Source organism: Hordeum vulgare, chromosome 5H (genome assembly GCF_904849725.1).
Source record: "Hordeum vulgare subsp. vulgare chromosome 5H, MorexV3_pseudomolecules_assembly, whole genome shotgun sequence".
Classification (NCBI taxonomy): Eukaryota; Viridiplantae; Streptophyta; class Magnoliopsida; order Poales; family Poaceae; genus Hordeum; species Hordeum vulgare.
In genome coordinates, this window is record NC_058522.1 from 499,254,067 (window position 1) to 499,261,413 (window position 7,347).

Here is a 7,347-nt window from a genome sequence, read left to right on the forward strand (position 1 = left end):
TGTCACGGAATCAACTGATTCATGCTATCGTTATGTTACTATTTGTGTAAACATCTGCATATTATTGTTGTAACTGAAACTCACACTCATTGCCTTAACGCCGCATACAGAAGCTGCCGTCCGCACCGACGGTGTGGACACACGCAAGGCGGCCATTGGTGAACGAGGCTTCCTGCGGCGTTGCGCTTCAACGTTGCCGCGGATGCACAGGGAACGGCCACATCAGTTCTACGCTTGCTTCGATCTAGGAGTTGTACTGAATCTAGCAGCTTGCCTAATTTCTGAAATAATGATTTTTCCTGAGCAGTTGTTCTCTATACTGACATGTGTTTGCTTAATTTAGCGACGCTCATTATTTGGTACATGCAAAATTCAGCAAAGTATAGTTTGGGTTCAGGAAGTTACCGATGTATGCTGACTTAGGTAGGCCCTATAGATGCAAAATTTAGTAATGTATCATACATCTCAATATCCACTCTTGACATGGGATTTACTAGATTGTGTAGTAGAAGGATTGGATTTTTTCAAGCTTTAGAATGAGAAGTTATGTTATAATTTTCTCCAGCTTTCGAATTATTGAAGACTGGTTAAGAGTTGTGTCCTTTTAATTAACATGAATTAAATATAAGGCTGGCGTTGAACAGATATTATGGCCTCTTGTTCACTGGTTAAGACTTGTTCTTTGTTGCTTTATTTGTTTATATTGGAAATAGAAATATTAATCGATACTTATATGCATGTGCCACCTTCAATCTTCAGTTCATTGGCCTTTATTATGCTGGTGATAGAGGTGAATTGTTTTGAGATAAAGTCGTAAATTATCCTTTGAGTTGTTGCTTTCCTTAACGCCTTGTTCTGTTGTTTGAGAATTGAAGGGGTTTGGAGGGGATTGGGAGGAATTAAATCCCCTATAAGTCAAATTCCACTTCAATCCCCTTCAATCCTCTCCAATCCCCTCCTTGTTGGGATTAACCGAACAAGCCCTAAGGTGTTTTTGTCTCCACGAATGGTATAATCATGTCTTTGCAATTTTACCTCCGTGTACTCATTCATTTGGAAGAAAGTTTCACCAGTTGCATTTCATTAATTCTTCATGATAAGAGTGGCAAAGATTATTCTTATGAACAATATGCATTCTCCCATTAAAGTGGCACTGTGTAGCTTATTTACATAATTTTCAACCAGCTATTTTTGAAACAATGATTCTGAATAATGTAACTTGAAATCACTTCCTTGAAACTCACCTCTGAATAAACAAATTGGCGATCTCATACTATTATCTTCAACATTTTGTATTTTCCAAGTTCTCATTCAGTTGTGTTTCATATATAACACGCTAGAAATCATGTGCTTGTCCTCAAATAGCTTGTACATCTTCTTTTGTGCTAAACACATTATATGTTCCTATAGGATTCATTGTTGCAAACCTCAAGCGTCTGTAGTAAACAAAGAAACAACTTCATCCTCTGGAAAATACTATGTCCATACGTACATTCTTGAGACAACTTTAGTTTCTAGCAGATATCATGTGACATCTTCGTTATTTTGGCAAGTTTAGGTTATTTATGGTTTACATTTACTTTTTGTAAGTTGTGATCTTGTTTTTTTACATAAAGTTGTTATTATTTCAACAATTATTAATTATTATTTTTAACTATCTTAGATTTTTGTTCATTTTGTTGATATATTTTCTTTCTAGGACGAATGATAAAAAATCTCGTGATAATACGTGTGTTGCACGTGCATGCTTACTAGTAGTAGTAAATTGAACAACTAGCTCGTGGAATTGCAGCCGCCGCCTCCTCTCCCCCTTTTCCTCTAATATTTTTAGGGTTTCCCCGCCTCGCGTCGGTGCTTCCACCGGTGGCCTTGATTAGGGCCATGGGGCGTGGTGTGTCCTTGTCGATGGAGGGCCCCGTTTTTAGATCTATTTTTTAGTTTTGTTAGGGTTTATGTCCTTCTGAGGAACGTGAGACGTCGCTGGCTCCTTGAAGACGGAATAAGATTCTCCGTGTCTAACCCTGTTTCGATGGTGCGTCTAGCATCATCGACAAGCGTGTGAAGGTGTGCTTCGGTGGATCTGTCTTTGCTGGATCTGCTTGCACTAGTAAGAAAATCCTTATAGGTAGGAGCCTAGTAGTAGCGCTGGAAAATATCATCCGCTGCTACTACTTAGCAGTAACACTATAATATATCGTTGTTAATCCACTTACAGTGCAGGTACATAGATCGAAGATGACGAAGCGCTGCTATGTCGTATTCATTGGAAGGGTTCCAAGAGTGTACGACCACTGGCCAGACGCTCAGGCCCAGGTGGACAGGTACCCAGGCGCTAGTCACAGAGGGTTCGATAGCAGAGCCGAAGCAGAAATGAGTTACTTGAGGTGGATGCTACGGCAAGAGACGGAGCGAAACCGGTGCCTCAAAAAGTACAACATAGTCGCGCTCTTGGTCATGCTGATCGCTCTTCTCTTCTATATGATGTTTTAGATAGTGATGATGAAACTTGTGGATGTGCCATGACTTGTGTGTATCACTATTTTCGAGATTTGATGATATTTGTGTTGGATAACGATATATGTGTTGGATAATGATGATGGTGGTATAAATGACGAGACTACTTTATGTATATGATACGATAAAAATAATGCATGTTTATTTTGATACGATGAAACTATTGTTTAGAGGAGACACAAGTACGTAGAGGGGGCATAAATATGACGGGAATTAAATATTGAAAACATGAATATTAGCAGTAGCGATGAAATATTAGCAGTAGCGCTGGTTTAGGAGTATTGTTTTATTTATTACAGCCCTACTGGTAACGTAGATACCAGTAGCGCTTTAAATCCAATGCTACTGCTAACAGGTTAGCTGTAACGCGTTAGCAATAGCGTTGCCCCAGCGCTACTGCTAAGAGAAAAACGAACGCTACTGCTAAGAGGTGGTCTGCTAATTTAGATGTAATTTTTATTATTTATGATGTGATATTCGTTACGATTGAAGATGATCAAATTGAAAGTTTTTAAAAGAAAACATAATTATATTTTTTATACAAACTGAAGTCCCTCTAGAATTTCCCATCCGTTATTTGTGGCTTGATATATGGATTCATGATGTTCGTCCCTGAGGTAAGTAGCCATCATTTATTTTCATCTGCAATTAAGAACACTTTTAAATTTCCTTAAAAAAAGCTTTTAAGCTGCTCGCATAAAGACCGAGTACGTTGTTATAAAAAAAGAAAAAAAAAAGACCGTACGTCGGTTTGAAAGCTACGAAGCACCGATACGGCGACACTGATACGGCGATACGGGTACGGCGATACGGGATACGGTAATTTTTAAAAACAGTAATACGGCGATACGTCAAGCATATATAAATAATGATAAAATAACATGTAAAAAAGCTAACATAACAAAATGTATGAGATGAGATCAAAATACCGCATCACTGGTTGCCTAATTGATTCCATACCTTCGTGTTTCTCATTCTAAAAACCGCACTATCAGCAATGGGGTAACACAACCAATCGATCATAGACTGCCACAATCTAATTTGGACTGTAACACATATTAACATGACAATATAAAATCAACAAATCTTTTAGTGTTAAAAAATTAAGATTGTTAAATGACAAACATATATAAAGAGCAATCTTAGATTGCACGAGTTGGCCAAATAATGGAGGGGTACTACTCTTCTTCCAACATTTTAAAAGTTTTTTTCTTAATAACGATATAGAGAGCACAATCTTCATTGAGCTCTTTATTCTCATAATAATAAATATATAGAAACTCTGACCTATGAACACGACGATAATTAAAATCAACAGGCAATACACATCAATAATGCGAAAGTTAAAAGATGACATGATTTATATTTGTAACTTCTTCCTTAGCAATAGGAGACATCAACAACATCAGCAAGTAATTTTACGCCATAAAAATCAACAAACAACGAGCCAATAACATCAACAAGCAATTTTATCCAGCAAACAACATTCTTAGAAATCACTTTTATCCAACTACTACATCAGTACACAGTACACATACATTAACTATATGAATAGATCATCGATACATCAAATTATGAGCAATACTCAGTAGCGATACTTCAAGGATACCCGTATCGCTATTTTTTTCTTTTATTTTTAAATTTAAAAAGACGATACTTCGGGGATACACGTATTGAAGACGTATCTAACGTATCGGAGTATCGACGAAGTACTGAACGGCGATACACAGATTTCTGAAGTATCGGTGATTCGTAGTTTGAAAGTTGAACTCCGTCCGCTCGTCGATCCGCCGTGTCGGTTCGAACAACGGCCCAGATCCGCCTTCCCACTCATATAGCCAACGAGCCACCAGATCAATCGCGACGAAACCATGGCGATAGAGACGGAGCTCGACCTGTCGAACGAATCCATGGCGATAGAGACGGAGCCCGCTGCGCCACCCCGCCTCCTGGGCCCCCCGGTAGTTCGCGGGGCGCGCCCGTCCGCCGACTCCGCCGCCGTGCCCGCGTCGCACCCCTTCCTCGACCTCCTCGACGCGGCATTCAACGCGCCGTCGGACGCGGAGATCAGGGCGGCGATGACGCCGCGGAGAGCGCTCACGGAGAACTGCTCGGCCACGTACGCCAACTCGGGCAACCCCTGCCTCGACTTCTTCTTCCAGGTGGTGCCCGACACGCCGCCCGAGCGCGTGCGCGGCCTGCTCGCCGCCGCCTGGGCCCACGACGCGCTCACGGCGCTCAAGCTCGCCTGCCGACGCCGGCAAGTCGGACAAGGAGGGCTTCTACGCCGCCGCGCTCTGGATGCACGAGAACCACCCCAAGACGCTCGCCTGCAACGTCGCCGCGCTCGCCGAGTTCGGCTACCTCAAGGACTTCCCCGAGCTGCTCTTCCGCCTCATCCACGGCCCCGACGTGCGCAAGGTCGCCAAGGCAGCCGCCGAGGCCGACAAGGCGCGGAAGACGGAGAAGGAGCTCGTCAAGCGGCGGGCGGCCTTCCGCACCAGGTTGGCCAGTCGGCCGAGAAGGAGAAGGCTTGTCTGCCTCGACGACGAGCTGGCCTCTCCGCCATTGCCACCGGTGCCACCCAAGGCCACCTTGGGTGATTTCCTCGCCGCCGCGCTCTACAGATCCCGCAAGGCCGTAGTGGTTGAGGCCGTCCCTGTCTCCGTCGCCGTACCGGAGGCAGCCGAGCAGAAGCCGGAGGCGATGGAGGCCGTCCCTGTGTCCGTCGTGGTCCCGGAGTCAACCAAACAGAAGCCGGAGGCGATTGAGGTCGCCCCTGCCTCCGTCGCGGCCCCGGAGCCGGAGTCAGCCGAGCAGAAGGCGGAGGTGATGGACGTGGATCGGAAGAAGACCCCACGTAAGTGGCAGATGTCCAAGAAGGTCCGGAAGGTGGCCAAGCTCGCCGTGCAGTCGCTGGAGACGTACTACGGCGATCGTACCTACCGTTTCTTGTTCGACGCCGTCGCGGACTTCTTCGCCGCGCTCCTCTCCTCGGACCTCGAACAGCTTGCCCACGGCGGGAAGAAGAGGAAGATCGGGCTCGCCGCCAAGTGGTGTCCCACGCCGGGCTCGTCGTTCGACCGCAGCACGCTGCTCTGCGAGGCCATTGCTCGTCGCCTCTTCCCGCGCGACTCGGACCCCGAGTACGCCCAACTCTCGGACGAGCACTACACGTACTGCGCCCTCCATCGCCTCCGCCGTGAGGTGCTGGTGCCGCTGCGCAAGGTCCTGAAGCTTCCGGAGGTGTACATGAGCGCGCAGCGGTGGTCCGAGCTCCCCTACGCTCGAGTGGCATCGGTGGCCATGAGGCGCTACAAGTTGCTGTTCAAGAAGCACGACGAGGTGCGCTTCGGCAGGTACATGGACGACGTGAAGGCCGGCAAGGCCAAGATCTCGGCGGGCGCGCTCCTGCCACACGAGGTCGCGGCGGCCGCCTTCCGGGGACTGGAGGACGACGTGTCGGAGCTCCAGTGGCGACGCATGGTGGACGACCTCCGCTCCAATGGGTCGCTGCGCAACTGCATCTCCGTCTGCGACGTGTCGGGCAGCATGACCGGCACGCCGATGGAGGTGTGCATCGCGCTGGGCGTGCTCACGTCGGAGCTCAGCGAGGAGCCGTGGAAGGGCAAGGTGATCACGTTCCATTCAAGGCCCTCGATCCACCTGATCAAAGGCAAGACCCTGCGGGAGAGGATGAAGTTCGTGGAGCGCTTGGAGTGGGGCGGGAGCACCAACTTCCAAGGGGTGTTTGACCAGATCCTCCGCACGGCTGTGGACGCCGGACTTGCGCCGGAGAAGATGACGAGGACCGTGTTCGTGTACAGCGACATGGAGTTCGACATGGCGTCAGGCGCCTGCTACGGCAGCGGGCCATCGTGGGACACTGACTATGAGGTGATCTGCAAGAAGTTCAGAGCCGCCGGCTACGGCGATGTGGTGCCGCAGATCGTCTTCTGGAACCTGCGCGACTCCAAGTCGATGCCGGTGACGTCGACCCAGCCCGGGGTGGCCATGGTGAGCGGCTTCTCCAAGAACTTGCTCAAGATGTTCCTGCAGAACGACCGGCGTGGTGAACCCGGAGGCCATCATGATGCAGGCCATCGCCGGCGACGAGTACCAGAAGCTGGCCGTGTTCGACTAGATCGATTGTCATCAGCTTAGCTTCTTTTCTGAATCGTATTGTGAACAGCTAGCTGTCTTTGCACGGTCACGGAACGTTGTACTACTGGTCCATGAATAACGGAAGTATAAGCTCTGAGAGTTGCACAAGTTATTTAAAAGAAGAAATTGGCGGTTCATAATTTGTTTGTATTCAAGGTGGTGGAGGGGCTTCCCCATCTCTGCCGCTGAAAATTCAAAAAAAAGTTGTTTATATTTTATTTCTGGGACGAGTCTAGCGAGCAGCTATTAGCCGGCTAGCGCTCCCGACGATCTATCTTTACCTGATATTCCCGTCCCAAAATACACATAGGTTTTCTCATGGGGCAGCCTCTACCATCTCATAAAATACATGTTTTGGTGTGTGTTTCAGCTTTTTCTAGTCAGGCAGCACATGCATCAAAACGTATTAACAAAAACGGTGCATGTGTGCATGGATAATATAAAAAAGAAAAGATTACCTGTAGCTGCGCTAGCTACAGTAGTAGTAGCACTATCGATGCTTACTAAAGAGTATAACCCTGGCTCTAGGTACATGCATCGGGTGACATTTGTTGTCAGGTTAAAAATACAGTTTCAAAAATCCAATTAATTAGTTATTAGATTGCAAGTAATTAGTTCTCCAGACTTCAGTTTACAAATACTTAATTACCGTAGTATAAAAACATGCTT

At 46.8% G+C, this 7,347-nt stretch overlaps 1 pseudogene; it reads left to right on the forward strand.

The window, feature by feature from the left end:
* Window positions 1–4,385: 4,385 nt before the first annotated feature.
* On the forward strand, window positions 4,386–6,754 carry LOC123397035 (annotated as a pseudogene).
* The last annotated feature ends 593 nt before the right edge of the window (window positions 6,755–7,347 follow it).